Raw genomic sequence first — 21630 nt, forward strand, 5'->3', positions numbered from 1 at the left:
GTCAGGTTTTTATGAAAAGGAGAAGACTATATTTGTCTGGGAAACTAGAATATGGGGATATGGCTTTTTTTTTTTTTTTTTTTTTTTTTTTTGCCACGTTGCACAGCTTGCAGGATTTTAGTTCCCAGACCAGGGATTGAACCTGGGCCCACATCAGTGAAACTGCCAAGTCCTAACCACTGGGCCACCAGAGAATTCCAGGGACTTGGCCTTTTCAGGGAGACCCAGCACAGCTTTCCTGGGGAAGTAAAATGATCTGAGGGTATAGGGGATAAGTAAATGGAAAGAGAAGAGATTGATTTTGGAGGCAGAGAAAGAAGCCCTGTAATGGGAAGAAGCTCAACATGACAATTGGAGGTCAATGTGATGGGCTGACAGAGCATGGAAGAATGCAAGTCAGTGCAAAGCTGAAAAGATTGCTTCTATGTGAAAGTTTGTAAACTTTCATTCTAATGACAATGAGAAGGCACTAAAGATCTTTAAGTATGGGGAAAGGGGCACAATTTGGTCTGTGGTTTGGAAAGATTATTCCAGATATGGTGTAGAGAACACATTGAAGGGAGCCATTGAATAGATGACTATTTCAGATGTCCAAGTGAAGGAGGGTGGACCATGGATTGAAGTTGGAGAGAAGATGGATTTGAGAGATTTTTTTTTTGAGAGATTTTTAATAGGTAACTTTGATGGGACTAGATGGTAGGTTGAATATGGGGATGAGTATGAAAGAAGTAAAAGGTGACCCCAACATTCCAGGTTTGTGCAAATGGGTCATGGTTGTACAATGGAGAATACTAGAAGTGCAGACTTGTGGCATGGAGATCATGAGTTTGGTTTGGGATGATCATAAGACATCCAAGAAGAGCTCCAAGAAGAGTTGATTTATGGAGGTGAAACAGAGGTCTGGGCTAGGGATACAAATTTGTGAGTCATTCTCATGTAGGTGATATTTAGAGCCATAGATGTGGATGAGACAAGATCACCCAGAGAGAGATTATGAAGTGAGAAGTAGAGGGTCCTAGAAAGAGCCTTGGGAAATTCCAACATTTAATGGCCAGAGAGAAGAAGGTGTGTCTATAAAGGAGAACACGAGTTGCCTGCAATCCAGGAGGAAGCCAGGAAGACCTGGTTTAATGGTACATAAACAGAGATTTTGAAGAATAGGGGAACTGTTGAGTCAAGTGGTACAGGGAGGTTAAGTAGTATAAGAATTGAAAAACACATCCATTGGATTTAGCAATATGGAGGTCACTGGTGACCTTAGGAGTGGGAATCAGAAGCCAGATTGCAATGGATTGAAGAGAGTGGGAGATGAGGCTATGGAGACTATGAACTAGGCAGCAATTTCAGAGTCGGTTTTGAAGCACACTTAGGCTCTAAGGCACATGTAATTAAAAATATAACAATAAATCAAGCCAGTTTTTAGTTTGAATTTGAAAATATGGAAATAAGCGAAGTTCAGATTTGCTTTGCAGTTTGTCTCACCTTCCTCTTCTGCTACCCTCTCCTCTAAGCATTCAAGATGCTCTCAGGACTTCCCACTCCAGCTTGACTTTCCAGGCTGACCCCATGTCCTCTGGCCCGTTGGCTCCCTGCCTGCACTACTTAGCACCCCCAACCTGCTTTTAGAAAGCTGTCATACTGGGGAAGGACCTGGTAAACCAATTCTTACCAAGTGTGTAGTAACACTCTGGGCTAGGGGTTTGCTTTTTCACTGGGGACAATTCCATAACAAGTCTGATGGTCTGGGCATACAGTTTAGGATGGGCAGGTATAAACTAAGGGACTCTGATAAGGAGATCATATGGTGGAGTGGAAGTAGCACCAACATGCTAGATAATCTCAAATAAGTCATTTCATCTCTCTGGACGCCCCCCCCCCTGTTTTTCATTTGTCAAATCTGGTATTGGATTATATCTCCCAGCCCTTCCAGTCCTGCCATTGTTGGTCTCTGCAGTAAACCCAGACCCAGTTCATGACATGCTCCTTAGGAAGGCGAAGAGGGAGAGAATGGATGGAGAGAGACAGATAGAGAGGAAGAGAGGGAGAGAGAGAGAGAGAGAGAGAGAGAAAAGAAAGAGAGGAGAGAGGCATTTCTCCTGCCTAGAGAGAGAGGGAGGGAGGGAGAGAGAGAGAGAGAGAGAGAAAGAAAAGAAAGAGAGGAGAGAGGCATTTCTCCTGCCTAGAGAGAGAGAGGGAGAGAAGGAGGGAGGGAGAGAGAGAGAAAGAGAGAGGAGAGAGACCGGCATTTCTCCTGCCTCTAGGAAGAGGGTTTAAAGTTAGGTTAAGCTAGAACAGAATCAACTGAGGTGTGTAAATCAGATCGCATTCTAAGTGCTCCGAGAAGCTGCTATTTTTTTATTTTATTTATTTATTTTTTTTGCGGTACGCTGGCTTCTCACTGTTGTGACCTCTCCCATTGCGGAGCACAGGCTCCGGACGCGCAGGCTCAGTGGCCATGGCTCACAGGCCCAGCCGCTCTGTGGCATGTGGGATCTTCCCGGACTGGGTCACGAACCCGTGTCCCCTGCATCGGCAGGCAGACTCTCAACCACTGCGCCACCAGGGAAGCCCGAAGCTGCTATTTTTTAAAAGAGAACTCCTGCAGGCAATCTTCAGTACAGTGAGGAATCCTTTTGTAGAAGGCATAAATGCCCCTGTCTTTATCCCTTTTTAATCACCTAAATGTTCATCTATCAGGTTTCCATAAGCCACCAGGTACATTCGTGCTTAATAACAACATGCAGTAAAGAAATGGTTGAGATGCTCCAATAAAGATTAATGCTTGACTTCCTCTTTCACTTCTTTCCTATACTGCATTTCATGTTGAAAACCACTTTTCCCCTTGCACTGTAGCTTTTGAAATATTCCTTATGAAGTCACTTTATGCAGTAGATAGTGAAGAAGATGTGCTGTTATCAGGAACGGGATGTGACGTGCATCCAAAAAACCTCCCCTAATGAAGAACCGTAGTCTGGAAACTGACGGATGGTGTGTGACAGGTGAGCAGCTCTGTGTCTGAGCTGTAGTTTGGGGAAAGGGATTCCAGTAAGCTGTATGAGTGAGGCCTCTGTGTTTCTGTCCTTGTTGGCTTCCCCTCCCAAAGCAGGCTAACCCTCTGGCCTCCATTTAGAGTCACCACTTCGTTCATTTGGAGAAGACAAGCTGTCCAAGTTAATCCATTAGTTAGCCTTCTGCATTAACACAAAACACACGGTGCTCCATGCTTCATTAGTACAGACAAGGTGTTCCAGTCACTGTGTCCCTGCATAGAGCATACTGTGGTGGCTGCCCCCAAATGAATGCCTTCATGCTCTGTACATTTCCTAACACACCGCCTCAGTCTGTGGCCATTCTCTTCACTCGACGAACCTGGACAAAGCCTTCTGATCTCCTGCCAGCAGCCACTTCTGTGTTGATTAATACTTCCGTCCCTCTCTGCGCCAGGCCAAACCAAGCTGGGCTTGCCTCCTCTAGTGTTTGCTGCCCATCCAGAAGAACAAGAGAACTGCAGCTGGACAGATCTGTTGGCCCAGGGCCGGCCCTAGAGACGAGATGATTAGGGAAGATAATGATGAATGAAGGACTCACAGGTGAAAAATGACTTCTTTGGAATCCTTATTGATCGGCCAGCTGAGGCCTTTTTCATGTGGAACCTAAATTTGACATCTCAAATTGAACCTGACTCTTGAATAGCTCATGCAATTTTAGACCTGGCAGTAATTTTAGATGGAATCTAGGGCTTTGCCTAGATGGGGAAACCGAGGCCCTGAGCATGAAAATGACTTACCGAAAATAACACAGAGGGTCAATGGCAAAGTCAGGGCTGGGACTGAGGTCTGATATTCAGGTCACTACCACTGGCTCCAGGACCATTTTCTTATGCAGGACCCAGGTTCTGTCAATAAGCTAATGTATCCCTGCTGGTATAAAAGACAAGATCAGCCCACACTGGTCTAATCTGGACCTTGGCTCCAAAAGGGGTAGTAAAAACAAAAATGGAGGGGCTTCCCTGGTGGCGCAGTGGTTGGGAGTCCGCAGGCCGATGCGGGGGGGCACGGGTTCGTGCCCTGGTCTGGGAGGGTCCTGCGTGCCGCGGAGCGTCTGGGCCCGTGAGCCGTGGCCGCTGGTCCTGTGCGTCCGGAGCCTGTGCTCTGCAACGGGAGCGGCCACGGCAGTGAGAGGCCTGCGTACCGAAAGAAAAGAAAACAAAAACAAAAACAAAAAAAATGGACAGAAGGGGGCATAGTGCTTTGGGAGGGAGGAACCAATCTGATAAGGAGTAGCCAAGAAAACTGCTACTGCTACTAATATATGAGGGGCTGGAGGAAGGCACAAGATGGTGCTGAAAATGCATAGTCTCCTTTTGGAGAGAGCTGTCTTTCCCAAGAAGCATTTCACTTTGTGATGTATTTACTCCATGAAGTGAAGAATCTGAGGATGGAATGAAGAAGCTCTACCAAGTAGGCCCTGGCAGTCAGAGGCAATGGGGAATGGTACCTTCTCTTAACAGGCAATCCAGGGGTAGGACCTGGATTGGGGAGAAACACAAATTGCCTGAAAGTACAGCAGGGCATGCCCCTCCCACAGAGTATGAGAGATCCAGATTCCCCAATTCAAATGCAAACCACACTGGGAGCCCCTACCAGCCCCATCTCAGTGATCAGTTAACACGTTGGCATGCATTATCACTGCATGGGTTTGTAGCCTACAGGTAAATGGATGGTCATGGTCAAGGCTGGGCAAAGACCCACTCTGCCTGCTTCACACAGCATAGCTGTGCATAGCTGTGCACATGCTCACATAGCACACATGCTTCACATAGCTGTGCATAACTCCACAGATTGTGGAGCTCTGGTCCATGGAAAACAAAGCATCACTTATCATCCCATTCTCAGTAAAGGTTCTTGGATCCCCTTGTTAATGAGAAAGGAGAATCATTAGAGCCACACAACAAACAGTCACATTACTCATACATACCTTCAAAACAGTGTACACAATTTGCCAAGTACTGTGCTAAGCACTAGGCTGCAAAAGTGACTAAGGTATAGCCCTGCCTGAGCTGGACACATCTAGTGGGAAGACAGATGTCCACACAGCTAACTCTAATGAAATGGGATAAGGGCTATACAAAAAGAAGGGAAATGAACTAAAATTTGCTACTAAGCTACTACGACCCAGTAACTTTCATCCATTCCTTCATTAGCTCATGCACCGGACATTTATTAAATGTCTGTAGAAACTGTGCTAAGAATACAAAGATGAATAGAAAAGATCTTTGCCCTTGAAGAAATCACATATTACAAGGGAAAGATAAATGGATAAACAATAAGTTAAAAAAATGTTACAGTTGCTAGTTCAAGTCTGTGCATGCATAAAAGATGTTCAAAGGAGTCGATTTTTAAGCATCTCAAAGTGTCTCAGGTTTTATATAAAGGGTACATACTATTTGAGTCCATTTATATGAAGTTCTAGAACAAGCAAAACTAATCTACTATGAAAAAATCAGAACAGTGGTTGCCTTTGAGTGGGGTGGGTGGCACTTCCCTTGACTAGGGGTTGGGTTATACAGTTATATGCATTTTTCAAAACTCATTGAGTGGTACACAAGATTTGTGCATTTCATTGCTTGTAGGTTTACCTAAAAAAGAACTCTAAGCAAATATTGAATTCTAGATAATGATATACATGATGAAGTATTTGGGGGGGGAGGTGTACCAATATCTACAACTTACTTTGAATTGCATCCAAAAATAAGACAGAAGGATAGAAGAATGCATAGATGAATGGAGATGTGTTAAAGCAAATATAGTAAAATGTCAGTTGTAGAATTTAGGTAGTAAGTATGCAGCTGTACACTGTACAATGCTTTCAATTTTTCTGAAAGTTTGAAAAATTTCAAAATAAAATATTAGTGGGGAAAAATGAGTCTTGAGAGTAAAATAGGCATCCCCCAGGCAAACAGGATGAGAAGGGGCTAAGCTAAACCCATTTCCAATTTTCTAACCCTCATCTGCCTTTCCGCCTCCTCTACAGAGCCTAGAATAGCTAAATATTTACTTATCTCCTTGCCACTTTGGGTACTTGTGTGGCACAGTTCTGACCAATGAAGCATTAAGTGAACTCTGCTGGTTCTTCTGGGAAAGCTTTTGTTTAGTGGGTGCTGCCCCTTCCTGACTCGAACACAAACATGATACCTAGAGCTGTAGCAGCCTCTTGCAACCATGAAGGCAAATCTAAAAGAATAAGACTCCTGTCCTGACTTTACTGAGCAGTGGAACCAGTGTCAGCAGCAGCCCATCTCCAGACTTCCTGCTGTATTTAAAAAAAAAAAAAGGATGGACTTGAGGACACGGGGAGGGGGAAGGGGAAGCTGGGACGAAGTGAGAGAGTGGCATGGACATATATACACTACCAAACGTAAAATAGATAGCTAGTGGGAAGCAGCCGAATAGCACAGGGAGATCAACTCTGTGCTTTGTGACCACCTAGAGGGGTGGGATAGGGAGGGTGGGAGGGAGACACAAGAGGGAGGGGATATAGGGATATATGTATACATATAGCTGATTCACTTTGTTATACAGCAGAAACTTAACACACCATTGTAAAGCAATTATACTCCAATAAAGATGTTAAAAAAAAAAAGAAATCCTTGTTTGTTTTAGTCACTGTTGCTCACGTTTTCTGTTACTTGCAGCTGAAACGTTATGAGCACAAAAGTGTAAAACAGCCTGGTTTTCAGGTAATTACAAGCAATCTGATGGCTGGATCCAGAGTTTGGGGAGGAAAATGTGGAGTAGAAGATGTAGCTATAGAGTTTGGAATAGGCCAGACTCTAGAGGACTCAATGCAATACTAAAGACTTTGGATTCTCTGAAGGTAGTAGAGCATGGGGGTAATGTGATCAGATTGCCTTTTAGAGCAGTGGTTCTCAAACTTTTATGAATATTAGAATCATCTGGAGTTAAAAGTGCAGATTCCCAAGCCCCACGTCCAGAGATTCTGATCGTCAGAGATGTTGTTGGTGCCCTGCCCATATCCTCTCTTTTATCAGCAGCTTCTGTGACCAGTTCCATGCACACAGACAGCTTCCTGTCTCAGTACCTCTGTGATTCTCTGACTGATGGCTTTCTCTGGTCACAGAAGCATGCTGTGTGCACCCACGAGAGGCAGGCCAGAAGTGTCAGGGAGTTAATGCTCCCAAGGGCAACCTTTGACCAATGAGGAATGGGAGCTGGTGGATAAATACTCCACCTTCCTCTCTTACGGGTGGGAAAATTCTGCAGTGTGTGCCTAGCAGCCTCTCAGGTCCCCTTGGGGATGAGTTCCACTTGCCCACAGTGATAACTCTCTCACTGATACACTTTTTACTGGTTTTTCTTTCCTTCCCTGTCTCCCTTCCCCAGACCCCCACCAGTACACTGCTGGGATCACCTCTCAAATAAACATCTGGCACCCAAATCCTTGTCTAAGGTTCTGCTTTTGCCAGAACCCAAACTAGGATGCTGATTCAGAAACCCAGGGTGGGGCCTGGGAATGTGCATTTTAACCGTCACCCCTCTCTAAGTATTCAGATAGTGGACTGAATCTCAGTCCCTCTACCACAAGTAACTTTCCCTGTTGCCACTGGCAGACGAATTTGTAGATTAGAGTGAAATTCTTTGGTGGCAAACAGATTTTTCAGTTGAATTGAGACCAAGAGATTAAGCAGATTCTCTAGCTAATTCAGTTAATCTGTGAAAAGTTTCCAAACATAAGCATTTTCAAAGATAAGAGCTAACTGCAAGGGCCCCAGATCAGCTTATGACATTGAAAGAGGTAATCAGGAGATTGTCAAAACCCCACTACATAAATAAATAAGAACAAATAAAGAATCCGGACTGTTCCTTACCTCATAACACCCAGAATAATTTTTCGTCTGAATTTATCTTTTACTGAAAAAAGAGAGGAAAACTAGATCTTGTCAGCTGAAGCAATAATTTTATTGTGTTTAGGGGCCAGGTAAAAGTTGTCTCCTGTTGTTTTAACATTCCCTTACTAAGAAAGAGATGGGTCAAATATTTTGATACCATTTTTTGGCCTCAAATAAGGCTCCTGGGAGGAGGAGCTCGTGGAGAACAAGTGGATGCAAGAGACGCCAGATCGGGTTGTTGGGTTCCTCTGATGAGGCCATTTCACCAGCCACGAGCATCAGCTTCCTCTTCAAAAGCTCAGGTAAGGTGACCCAAACAGGAAAGGTAGTGTCCCCTTATGGTATGCTGTGGCTCATGAATTTTATTTATTTATTTATTTAGCTGCACTGGGTCTTAGTTGCAGCATGCAGGATCTTTAGTTGTGGCATGCATGCGGGATCTAGTTCCCTGACCAGGGATCGAACCTGGGTCCCCTGCATTGGGAGCGTGGAGTCTTACCCACTGGACCACAAAGGAAGTCCCTGTGGCTCATGAATTTTAAAAAAGCATCATTTAAAGCTGTTTCCAAGTACTGTTCCAAGGGGTCAGTTATTCCCACAAAGGGAACTTTTAGACTTGCCTGAAATACCAGCACCTCATTAGTGATGGTGGGCAGCCATGCCATTCCCTGTACCTCCACGCTGCCCCAGCTTTGCTTTTGGTAGGGCATCCCGGTCTCTGTGCCTTTTTTGTCAGGTGGAATCACAGCACCATTCCCTGCTGTTGTTATCAAAGGTTAGGCCTAATGCCATTGATGACAGGTTGTTAGAGAGCCTTCCCATCAAAATCTTTAAGAGTTAGACAGTTCTCTTCAACTCTATCTGCTGATATCATTTCACTGGCTCTTCTGGGGGAAATGAAGATGCAAGCTGTCAGAAAAGTAAGTATGGGCAAAACTTCGGACTGATAGAAGATAAAAGAGAAATGCAAAAATACCACTGGATCAGCTTTTCTTTAATCTTAACAAAAGGGACGTAGGGAGAGTCTGCATTTCTACACCTTGGGTTAGTATTCACTTGCTGTCTTTTTCTGTAGTTGAAGAGTGAGTTTTCACTCCAAGGAAGCATGCAATGCCGCCTAAAAGTCTCAAGGAAAGCTTAGAAAGAGAGTATTTTGGCATAACAGGAAGATAGGAACAATTTTACCCATACCCTGAGTTACAAGGGAAAAGGTTACTTTTTTCACTAAATCACTTTTATTGCTCGCCAATCACAAACAACTCTTAGAAAGCCTATAAGTCTATGCACATGCATTTCTGGGTAATACAGAGATTCCAAGAGGTAGGGGGCATAGTCTCAGCCCTGGAGAAATTCAGTGTCCTAGAAGAGAAATGACAAGATTCTAAAAGATAAATAACAATCTGAGCATGCATATGCTATGTGATGAATGACAACAGTGAGTCAATATTATTACAAGGTTCACATAGGTATCTCTTACTACGGGGTTCACATAGGTATCTCTTAATAATAGGACAGACATCCCCTTCCTTAGGGTATGTTATTTATTGTGGGAGTGCAGGGAAGGTAGGAATGTAATTGCTTAGAGTAATTTTGATGTTTGCACATAAAAGCATAATGATATTATTGATCCTGAATACAAACTATCAGGAGAAGCAGTTGTGAAACCTGGTGGGACTTCGCACCTGGCAGCCTGGTTTCCCTACTCATCAAGAAGCCGAGGAAAGAACCCGAAAGTACCTGTGGCTCTCAGGATGTGGCAGTGACCTGGGGTGCTTACCAAATGGAATTAGTACTAGAAGATGAAGAAAGTTTGAGGACAGTATACAGCAGCATCAAATAGGAAGGAGATTGCTGCTTTTATCCCCAGCCATTAAAGTGCTTCACAAAACAATATTAGAAGCTGCATTTTATAAATTACACCATCATAGGAGATTGTGAATTGGCAAAAAAAAAAAAGAAAAATTTACCTTTTTTTTTGAGAAGCCTATTCATTGTGAAATTCAGGAGCTATTATTTGGTCCCCAAATAATTGTCCACATTACAGCAATGAATACTTTATTTGTTTACTATGGTTATAAGAGCAATGTCAGATTTCTTAAAAGTTTTGATTAAAGTGTTTTAAAACACTGAAAATAACAAAAACATCTCCCAGAAAACAATGAGTTTCTTCCTGTTAGCTGTTGAATCATTTACTCCCATATCTGAATAATAACAGTATGTGAAAGCCAGCAGTGGTAATTAAATGATTTTTGAACATAGGTTAACAAATTAGTGCATTATGATGTCATTGTCTAATTAGAGTAAAAATGCTAGTCTTACCTAAAAGACTGACAAAATAGTAAAACAAGAAGGAACAGGTAGGGCTTCCCTGGTGGCGCAGTGTTTGAGAGTTCGCCTGTCGATGCAGGGGACATGGGTTTGTGACCTGGTCCGGGAGGATCCCATATGCTGCGGAGCGGCTGGGCCTGTGAGCCATGGCCACTGAGCCTGCGCGTCCAGAGCCTGTGCTCTGCAACGGGAGAGGCCACAACAGTGAGAGGCCCGTGTACCGCAAAAAAAAAAAAAAAAAAAGAAGAAGAAGGAACAGGTAAAAAGTATCATGCAAAATATTAGAACGTATGTAATGTCATTTTTCTGCTTACTACATGAGAGGGGTTATGAGCGTCTTTCAGATCTTACATATCCAAGCTATACACACCTTGGATTAGTTATGTTTTCAGGGTGAATGGGAAGCTGTCTACACGACCTCAAATAACTGAATTGTTTGTAGTTTTCATATGACAACCACCAGCAGCCCTGGCCTGTGAAGACACTTAAGGGAAAGTTCCTTTGAATTCCCCTTTATGTATCAACAAGATTTAAAAAGAAAAAAAAAAAATCAGAGGAAATAAGGAATATTCGTCTCTCAGTCTTATTATAAAGAATTTTCAATTTATCAACCATTTATTCAACACATATTTACTAGGCACCTACTATATGCCCAGCAAAGCATTAGCTTTTTGAGGGGCATGAAGATGCATGAAACAGACTTCTCTCAAAGTTTTTTTTCAGTTAGAGAAATAAGGCATACAGGTTATAAGGTCATAAACATTAGGTAGAGGCAAAGTGCTGTAGAATTTCAGGAGAGGGATTGATAACTTCCACCTGGGGAAATCAAGATGCAGTGTCAAGAGCTTGGTCTTAACTGATGGGAAGTGATGGGGGGCGAAAGGCTTTGCAGACAGAGCAAATGGCAAGCACAAAGGCACATGTAATTTACTATTTATTCTGCCACCAGTTGGGAAGTTTAATCCTAATTACATCCCAGAAAATAAGCCAATTCTGTGCTTATTTCTACTGGCAATGGAAGTGTTGGGCAGCTGAAAAAATTTACCCTCACAACAGCCAGTAAGTTAGTGACCCAGCAGGGGTTTGGAGGCTCCAGAATTCTTTTAATCCCCAGTGATCATTTAAACAACTGAGCCCCCTAAATATATACAAATCTTGTATTTGAACAGATTTGGAAAAATAAAGAGACCTGTGAAACGCACACACCACTCTTTCAAGTCTTTGAGCAATACTTGCAATATTGTAGGACACTTTGGGTCCTAGTGATAGCTTTTGGCAGCAGGGAAAGTCCTCCATCCCACCTTTGTTGGTGTCCACTCCACTGACATGTCCTCCCTGCAGCCTTGGGAAACAGCCTCAAATGGCTGGCTATACACACAGTAAGGATATGTTGAAGGAAGTTTCCTGCTTTCCCTATTAGTTGCAAGAATTGTGTGTATAAGTGTAAATGTTATAGCAAAGATCAAGCTGGTTATTAATCCAAGTCAGGGCGAAGAGGAAGAAACTATCGGCAAAGAGAAGTGATTTCTTTTTAGGCTTTTGCTTTGAAGGCTAGAATTTGTTTAATTAAATGAGACCTTCTGCCCTATTACTGACACGAGGACCTTTTCACTTCACACTAGGGACCTCAGGGCAAGTGAGCCATTAACACTCTGTCTCAAAGCCTAAGCCTGCCATCATTTCCGTTATCCTTGCTCATTCACACCTTGTCTTCTGGCCACTGTTCATCTCTTAAACCTAATATCATCAGCCAGTTTTTCTTCTTAACTTTTACCAAAAAAATAAAAAATAAAATTTAGGCACACCTTTAGAAGAGTGTATTTTCTGACATGAGTTACGTAGTAAAGAGAGATATGAAGACCTTGGAGGTGATTCAAATGGGAGCCATGATGGCTGAAAGTTTGTAAAATAAAAAAGTTTCTTTCGTGTGAAAGAAACTGGCTTAGGAAGACTGGAAGGGAAAAACAGGCATGATCCGTCACTGTTCTTCAGAGGTAAGGAGTGTCTAGAGCAGACGTGGCTGTTAGCTCCCATCACTGTAATTGCTGCTTTTATAGCTTGCTGATGCGATCTGGCTTGTAGGGCCTCACAAGGTGTCCCCCAGAAATCAAACACTCATTTGGGAAGGCGGGACCTTGCTTTGGTGAAAGAACTATTGTCATTATTGCAGGCAGGAGTGGTAGACTCCCGTCCCTGCTCAATCACCAGCTTGCTGTGGGAGATCTTGTGAAGGTCATTGAATTTACCCAGTCTTCAATTCTTGCCTCTCTACGATGAGAATATTGGACTAAATGAGCTCTAAAAAGGGAGACCGTATAATTTATTATAAAAAAAAGGGACAGGGCCTCCCTGGTGGCGCAAGTGGTTGAGAGTCCGCCTGCCGATGCGGGGGATACGGGTTCATGCCCCGGTCTGGGAGGATCCCATATGCCGCGGAGCGGCTGGGCCCGTGAGCCATGGCCGCTGGGCCTGCGCGTCCGGAGCCTGTGCTCCGCAACGGGAGAGGCCACAGCAGTGAGAGGCCCACATACCGCAAAAAGAAAAAAAAAAAAAAAAAAAAAGGGACGTTTTTGCTAGGACAAACTGTCCGGTCAAACTGGACAATATGTCTGCATGACAAACCAGCACGCATGGGCACACCATCTCAGAAGTGCCCTTGCATGCTGGAGTCTGTGATTCCCAAGGCCGTCCTCTAAGAACGACCCCAAAACTTCCAATGACACTCTCAAATTCAAAGGGAAAACAAACACAGTACCGTGGTTAAAAAAAAAAAAAAAAGAAAACAGCTACTTTGGAAAAAATATTTTAAATGCAATTTCACTGTTGCTGTAGAAGTAAGAGGCAGAAACAACCTCATGCCAGAAATTAAGAATCACTCGAAACAATTTGTTTAGGAAGGGGTATTGAATTCTCTCCCAGAATCTTCTGAGACTAAAAAAAATACAAAGAGAAAGATATATTCTATCATCTACCAATCTAATCTGTACATAAATTTGGCTGAAATCAAGGTAAAATTTCTGTAATAAGCAAAAATAAACTAAAATATTGTCAAAGAACAAAGCAAGACTAATTAGCCCAAACTACGGTGAATTAGGAATTTTAAACTCATTTTCAAAATGTTTTCTATTAAATTTCTAGTCTATAACATAAATTCTGTTACTATTAATTCTGACACAACTTTTAAAAACTTCAGCCTAAGACAATCTAAGATTCTCTAGACTGAGAATCTAGAACACACACATTCCATAACACAAGCACTCAGAATGTGTGCTTTCAGCATCTTTAAATTCCAGAGATTGAATGTGGTAGAGGGATTGGTTTATGGTTGGTCTGGGAGTTAGCTTTTGGGATTTTTGCCATTTCACCACCCACGGAACATTTTAAACTGGAAAGTTTAATGATTTATCTTTTGTACAGGTTTCTTTTCTGACAATATTATTGTTGGAATAAAAGACCTCGTTTGAAAAGAAAGTCTGACAGCACTCTGAGCATCTCAGGTTAAGGAAGAACATTCTAAGGACCATTAGTTTCCAGCATTGAAACAGACCCACTTGTAAGAAGGGAAGTCCCCATCACCTGAAGTATTTCTGTGGATGCTGGGTGGCCGTCCCTTAGGGCCACAATGGAGACAATGTTTCATTGGATGAGAGGCTGGGTGAGGTGGCCTCTGACGTACTGGCCACTTCTAAGACTTGCCAGTTTTGTGATCCTAGGGTTCCTAGGATTCTGGCTCTGAATCAGTAGCTAAAATATCACCTAACACTGTTCCCTGGAACAGTGCACTTAACACACTAGCATCTTCCCATAGAAAACTAACAAACACCCTCGGTGTCCTACGTGCGCTGATATTAAATCGCTTTCGTTATGCTTGGCCCAGAATGAGGCTCAGTTTCATTTTGACTAAAGCAACTTTAATGCATCTGGGAGAAACAAAAATCTCTAACACACACCTCAGGTCTATGAAAAGAACCCATTCCTACATAGCCAGTCCATAGTGAGAGAGGAGCACTTCGGTACACAAAAAATCTACTGCAGTCATTTCATACTTAGTGAAAAGCCAGAGGAAGTAAAATCAGACCTGGATTGAGTTCAACACCTGAGTCAGTGGTGCAGTGTGGACAAATGATGAGAGTTTCCATTCATTTACATTGGCAGATTTCCAAGGCTGCTCCACATCTGTACAGTTCAGCCTCCGTGGGCGGACAGCAGGGCAGAAAACATGCAACATTGTGGTGCCACTTCTGTGGCAATGAACAGGGCTGCTGCTGACTGGACTCAGCACTGGTTGCAGCAAACTCCATAACTCAGGGAAAAACCCTAGAACTTCAGTAGGAAGAGGAAGCAACACACAGGAGGATGAAGGGGTGAGCTAGAAATGATTCATCAGTATTAGGGGGCGTTAGATGGGGTTTACCAAAGAAATTAGCTTTACAAAGATAACCTTGAAAGAGTACTCTTTTCCTTTACAAGGCTGGGCACATTATGAATTAAGAAATTCATAATGTATGCTGTTTTAAAACATACATTGAATGTTTGGATTGATATGAATGCCAGTAATTTTCCTCTTTGGTCAGGAAATAAATATATTTTTCTACATGACCTTTGACATCTCTAGGAATGGTCTTCCTACAAATGTTGAAAGTAAAGGAAAACGGGACTTAACTGTTCTCTTTGAGTCTTATCTCTGAAATGGACTAAGTCAGTTTGTAGTCACCTAAAATGTGCCTGGAAAAACTAACCAAATAAAAGGTAACAAATTAACTCTGTAAGAATGAAGTGTACTGAACAGATAGATTAATTCAAGGCCAAGTACAAGTATTCTGATTTGCAGGCTTTTGTGGGACTTGTGGGAAGACGTAAAGTAGCCATCGTCAGGGCTTCCCTGGTGGCGCAGTGGTTGAGAGTCCGCCTGCCGATGCAGGGGACACGGGTTCGTGCCCCGGTCTGGGAGGATCCCATATGCCGCGGAGCGGCTGGGCCCGTGGGCCATGGCCGCTGGGCCTGCGCGTCTGGAGCCCGTGCTCCGCAATGGGAGAGGCCACAACAGTGAGAGGCCCGCTTACCGCAAAAAAAAAAAAAAAAAAAAAAAAAAAAAAGTAGCCATCATCAGAGGCCCTTACTCACAGCGGCTGTGTTCTTTGCAGATATATGGTAGGGCCATTGCCCAAAGCATTTTGGCCCTGGTAGTAGAGAGAGTGAATCCAAAGTCCTAAATAAGCAGCTGACTTTCAATGTGGCCTTAGGTAAATCATTTCACCTTCTAATCCTTGTCTACAAAACTGAGATAATAAAATCTATTTAACTTGGTTTCCATGGTAATTAAATTTCACAATTCATCTAAGTATTTGAAAAATTTAATGAGTATATAAAATGTACCAGGCACAAAGCAAGGATCTAAGTAGGCATTTCTCCAAAGATATACACATGTCCAATAAGCACTTGAAAGATATTCAATATCATTAGCCATCAGGGAAATGCAAATCAAAACCACAATCAGATACCATGACACATCCACTAGATTGGCTATAAACAAAAAGGTAATAAAAAGTACTGGTGAAGATGTGGAGAAATGGGAACCTTCATACACTGCTAGTGGGAATGTAAAATGATGCAGCTGCTTTGCAAAGAAGTCTGGTAGTTCCTCAAAAGGTTAAACATAGAGTTATCATAGGAATTAGCAATTCCACTCCTAAGTATACACCCAAGAGAAATGAAAACATATACCTGCAAGAAAACTTGTATGAGTATTTATAGAAGCATTATTCATAATAGCCAGAAAGCAGAAATAACTCAAATGTCCATTATCTAATGAATGGATCCAAAAAATGTGGTATATCCCTATAATGGAATATTATCTGGCAATGAAAAGGAATGAATTGGTACATGTTACAATATGGATGAACCTTGAAAACGTTGTACTAAGTGAAAGAAACCAGTCACAAAAGACCACATATTATATGATTCCATTTATATGTTCAAAATAATCGTCAGTAGAGACAGAAACTAGATTAGTAGTTGGTTGGGGCTGGAAGGGAGATGGGGAAGGAGTTTGGGAGGTGACAGCTAAGGAGTATGGGGTTTCTTTTATGGAGTGATGAAATTGTTCTAAAATTGACTGTGGTGATGGTTGCACAACTCTGTGAATATATGAAAAGCCACTGAATCATACACTTTATTTTTTATTTTTATATTTTAAGATTTATTTATTTATTTGGCCACATTGGGTCTTAGTTGCGGCACACGGGATCTTCATTGAGGCACATGGGATCTTACATTGCGGCACACGGGCTCTTTGTTGTGGCGTGCGGGCTTCTCTGTAGCTGTGGCATGCGGGTTGTCCCTCTCTAGTTGTGGTACACAGGTTCCAGAGCGTGTGGGCTCTGTAGTTTGTGGCACCTGGGCTCTAGTTGAGGTGCATGAGCTCAGTGGTTGTGGCACACAGGCTTAGTTGACCCGGTGTGGTCGGGGATCTTAGTGCTCTGACCAGGGATCGAACCCGCGTCCCTTGCCTTATAAGGCGGATTCTTTACCACTATACCACCAGGGAAGTCCCTGAATCATACACTTTAAGTGGGTGAACTGTGTGGTATGTGAATTATGTCTCTTATTGAGTTTTTTTTAAAAAAGGGATGTGCCAGGCAATTTGCTAGGCACTCAATATATAATGAATGTGAAATGCACATGATGTGTGCTTAATAAGTACAATGCAAACACATAATGCCTCATTTGCTTTGAGTAGAGGGGAAAAAGAACTTTTAAAAGAATACAAGTGCGTGTGAAATATAAAAGCCTAAATTAATGTGCTAATTAGGAATAAAATAACCATAACTAAGACCTATCAACACGAAGTATCATACTGGGATATCATTAAACTGTACTTGAGTGTACAGTGAGGTAAAGACTTTAGCAGCAATCATCTTTGGTAATGCACGGTTGAGTCATAGTGTTATTTAAACAGAAAGCAAAGGCCATTATAAACTACACCTGAGAATCAAAGACAAAGAGATAAAAAGACCGTTTATTGCTAGAGAAGAGATCCGAAGAGGAAATTATGCCTCTCTGTACCATCCTGGCTGTTGTATTCTGAATGTATGTGATTCCCCAACTTCCCATCTCCAGCACACAGTCACCCTTAATACAGGAAAATAAAAGTCTTGCCTTTTCCCATCTTGGCATTTATTTTTTTTAAGAGGAAGCATATTTATTTATTTATTTATAATTTTTTATGTATTTTTTTAGATTTATTTGTATTTATTTTATTTATTTTTGGCTGCATTGGGTCTTAGTTGCGGCACACGGGATCTTCGTTGAGGCATGTGGGATCTTTCGTTGCAGCATGCGGGCCTCTCTCTAGTGGCACGTGGATTTTCTCTCCAGTTGTGGTGTGCAGGCTCCAGGGTGCGTGGGCTCTGTAGTTGTGGCGTGCAGGTTCCTGAGTGCATGGGCTCTGTAGTTTGTGGCACACAGGCTCTCTAGCTGAGGCGTGTGAGCTCAGTAGTTGTGGCACGCAGGCTTAGTTGCCCCGAGACATGTAGGATCTTAGTTCCCTGACCAGGGATCGATCCCACGTCCCCTGCATTGTAGGGCAGATTCTTTACCACTGGACCACCAGGGAAATCCCCCATCTTGGCATTTAAATGAACAAAAAAAAACATTGCAAACTTCCCTAGTCCTTGACCTTTCTCATTTTCTGTTAGCCCCAAGAGGCTATCATTTTACAGGCTAAAAGCTAACGCAGGGCTTCCCTGGTGGCACAGTGGTTGAGAGTCCGCCTGCCGATGCAGGGGACACGGGTTCATGCCCCCGTCCGAGAGGATCCCACATGCCACAGAGTGGCTGGGCCCATGAGCCATGGTTGCTGAGCCTGCGCGTCCGGAGCCTGTGCTCCGCAACGGGAGAGGCCACAACAGTGAGAGGCCCGCGTATCGAAAAGAAAAAAAAGCTAACGCAAACCTCAGAATTATTGATGGGCATGGGTTCCGTGGAAGAAGTCACCATCCATATCCTGCTCAAGCAAGGCATGAACAGCTGGGGAAAGATGCTAACACCTACCTGAGCTTTCAGTGGCCCAAGATCTTAACGTTCTTGTCTAGGCTTGACAGTACAGATAGAGTAAGACATTCTGGGGTAGCATATTAACACAAGCAAAGGCAGATTTGCAGAATGTTTCAAGTGGCAGTCATGTATCTTAGAATGGGTAGTTCTGGAGGAAAGAGCTGGTGCTGTCCTGACACCAGTAAGGACCAAAACTCTGGTGGAAAACATGTGTGGGTGCATGAAAAGTTTTCTTCAAAATGATAGGGTCCAAAAAGAGAGATCACTGTGTGGAGGAGACCCAACAACAAGAAAAAAAGAGTCGAGGATAAAGATAAGAAAGGAAGGGAGGGAAGAAAGTGAGGATGGAGAAAGAGTACAATAGAGTCTGTTGGTGTATTTAAAAATCGCCAGAGAGAAATGTTAACTTTAACCACCAAAGAGAAAAAGAACCTCTTTCAGGTATGCCCCTTTCATAAAATGAGATGATGGCAGGAGAAAGTGAAATATCTTAAAAATAAATATATGTTAAAAAAAATAAGGTGGTTAGCAGAGGACAGAGATGTCATTTCAAAGTACTAAAGAGACAATGAGTGGACATAAAACTATTCATATGGATGTGACAAGGGGATTGGACTTGTGTGCCCGGAAGAAGGCCATGTCAAGGACTGATGCGCAGCAGTGGGAACACAAGGAGGACAAGAGTGAACCATGCAATAAAAACAGAGGCCGGGCTTCCCTGGTGGTGCAGTGGTTGAGAGTCCGCCTGCCGATGCAGGGGACACAGGTTCATGCCCCCATCCGGGAAGATCCCACATGCTGCGGGGCGGCTGGGCCCGTGAGCCATGGCCGCTGAGCCTGAGCGTCCGGAGCCTGTGCTCCGCGACAGGAGAGGCCACAGCAGTGAGAGGCCCATGTACCGCAAAAAAAAAAAAAAAAAAAAAAAAAAAAGAAGCCAAAATTGACTGCACAATGAATTTAGCTAAAGGAGAACAGTCCAGAAGACAGTCAAATCAGATCCAATGACAAGAGTAAGAAAGAGAAGAGTAACTACAGTGCACCCCACACAGAAGCAGATTTGAGTGAAATTCAAAAGCATTTACTGAAAGACTTACCTGATTTTGAAGAAATGTGAAGCATAAATATTCAGCTGGGAAGAGCAAGAATTTGGAAATAGAATACAAAGTCTAAGCCTGAAAAACAAACAAAAAAGTCAGTTTGCCATTTACAAGTAAGTTTGTGTTCCTTCTTTTTGTTCACTAATTGTTTTCTTTGTTTGGCTTTGTAACTGGGAAATACTTTCCCACAGCAGCAGTGTGCTAAGTGGTGGATAAATTCCAAAAGTGGCCCACAAAGTTCTGTTTAACTATTAAAACTCTACCTTCACAGTAATTCTGCTAGAATCAGCCTTAGTTCTGAGTCCTGAGATAAAGGAGTGATAAGGTAAAAGAGAGAAGAGGAAGAAAAACAAGGAAGCGATAAGGAAGAGAAAAAAGAGGAACAAGAAGGGAAAGAAAGATGATGAGAGGTTTTCTTTTTTCTTGGACACAGAGTTTCAAATCCTGACTTTAGTCCTGATGTCTCTGCTAGGTATTAGGAAGCTGTCAAACTCATGGTTAACTGTATGGTATCTATGATTAACAGCCCTTAATTTTCCTGGGAAGAGATCATTGGAGTTTTTAAAAATGTGGAAGAAGGTATTTGGTAGCAAGTGTCCTCTAGGACAATGAGTTCTTCTAACCATTCCTATTTCTCACAGCCTCACCCCTCCTTTGCTTCTCTGAAGGATTCAGTGTTTTGACTTAGAGCTTCTGATGAGTTTTGGTGTACAGGAATAGGGTAGTTGTTTGTAGATATGAAATTTATGAGATGGGAATTAACTGCATAGAAAAAAAAAACCCCTGGTTTCTTCAAACTTTATATGGAGAATTGCTATTATAAAGTATAGATGAAGTATAAATAGACTATTTAAATCTCTTAATATGGGGAGGTACTCAAAATCTAGCACATTCTAAAGCACTTTATCAATGGGTGAAAAATTGTGTGATTACTCAGATTTATAAGGGATGTAATAATTTAAGAATGTAGATAAATGACAGATATTTAGAAAAAAACATGGAGAGTCAATTTGGAAATTAAGGTAAGGAAAGAGGCAATTGAAAAGGCATTAAAAATAACAAAAATGGTCAGAATTAAATATGACATTTGCATAAGCAAGACAAGATTAGTCAAACTATGGAGAAGAATTACTCTTAGAAAGAACAGAATGAAAATGAAAAGACTGTACAAATAGCCCACTGATTAGATAATTTGAAAGATAATTGTTAAATTGTAAAAAAGAACAAAAGATGACTGAGACTGAAGAAAACCTTCAAAAGGACACAAAAATTGTTTAAGTTGTAAAGGTATGTGTTACATTTGTAAGATAAATAAATCTGTGAGAGGATTGGAAGGGGAGACTTTAAAATGTAATTGGCCAATAAAAGGCCTTATTGGTGACCCTTCAAGGGGAAAAAAAAAATCTCCAAAAGGACAATGAACTATCTATCATAATGGTGTGTTTTAGTTGAATTTTGGGTTTTTTTTTTTTTTTTTTTTTTTTGCGGTATGCGGGCCTCTCACTGTCGCGGCCTCCCCCGTTGCGGAGCACAGGCTCCGGACGCGCAGGCTCCGGACGCGCAGGCCCAGCGGCCATGGCTCACGGGCCCAGCCGCTCCGCGGCATATGGGATCCTCCCAGACCGGGGCACGAACCCGTATCCCCTGCATCGGCAGGCGGACTCTCAACCACTTGCGCCACCAGGGAGGCCCTTTTTTGTTTTTTAGTTGAAAAAAAATTTTTATTTTAATGTACTGCCTCCACTGGGGTCATTGCCTCTAAATTGTATAAGCAAAGAAAATAACGACAGATGAAAAAGTTTGCTTAGTAATGTTGCTTATTTTTAGCTGTCCAGAAGTTATTTTTATTCACCTTATTTCCTAAGAAGCTCAGCAATTATCTTATTTATCTTAATTATCTTATTTATCATTTAACAACATTTAATTGAATACTTTATTACATGTAATTGCTAGATGCCTGCTCTCAGAAAACCGAGCTGAGGATGTAGTCAACAAAACCAGGTTCAAGCCCCAGCTCTGTCACTTACAAATAACGTTAAGTAATTGAACCACTGTTCCCTCATCTTTTTATAAAATAAAGGTCTTGAACTAGAAGAAATTATATGAACTCTTAATCCCTTCTAGGTATGTTTATTATTTTCTAAAAGACAAATTAATGTTTAGCTTAATCTTTATGTTGTAAGTTATTGCAATCTTCAGGATGGTTTTATATGTGTAAATTTTTACTAAGATTTATTGACA

The sequence above is a fragment of the Mesoplodon densirostris genome, chromosome 16 (genome assembly GCF_025265405.1).
Source record: "Mesoplodon densirostris isolate mMesDen1 chromosome 16, mMesDen1 primary haplotype, whole genome shotgun sequence".
Taxonomy (NCBI): Eukaryota; Metazoa; Chordata; class Mammalia; order Artiodactyla; family Ziphiidae; genus Mesoplodon; species Mesoplodon densirostris.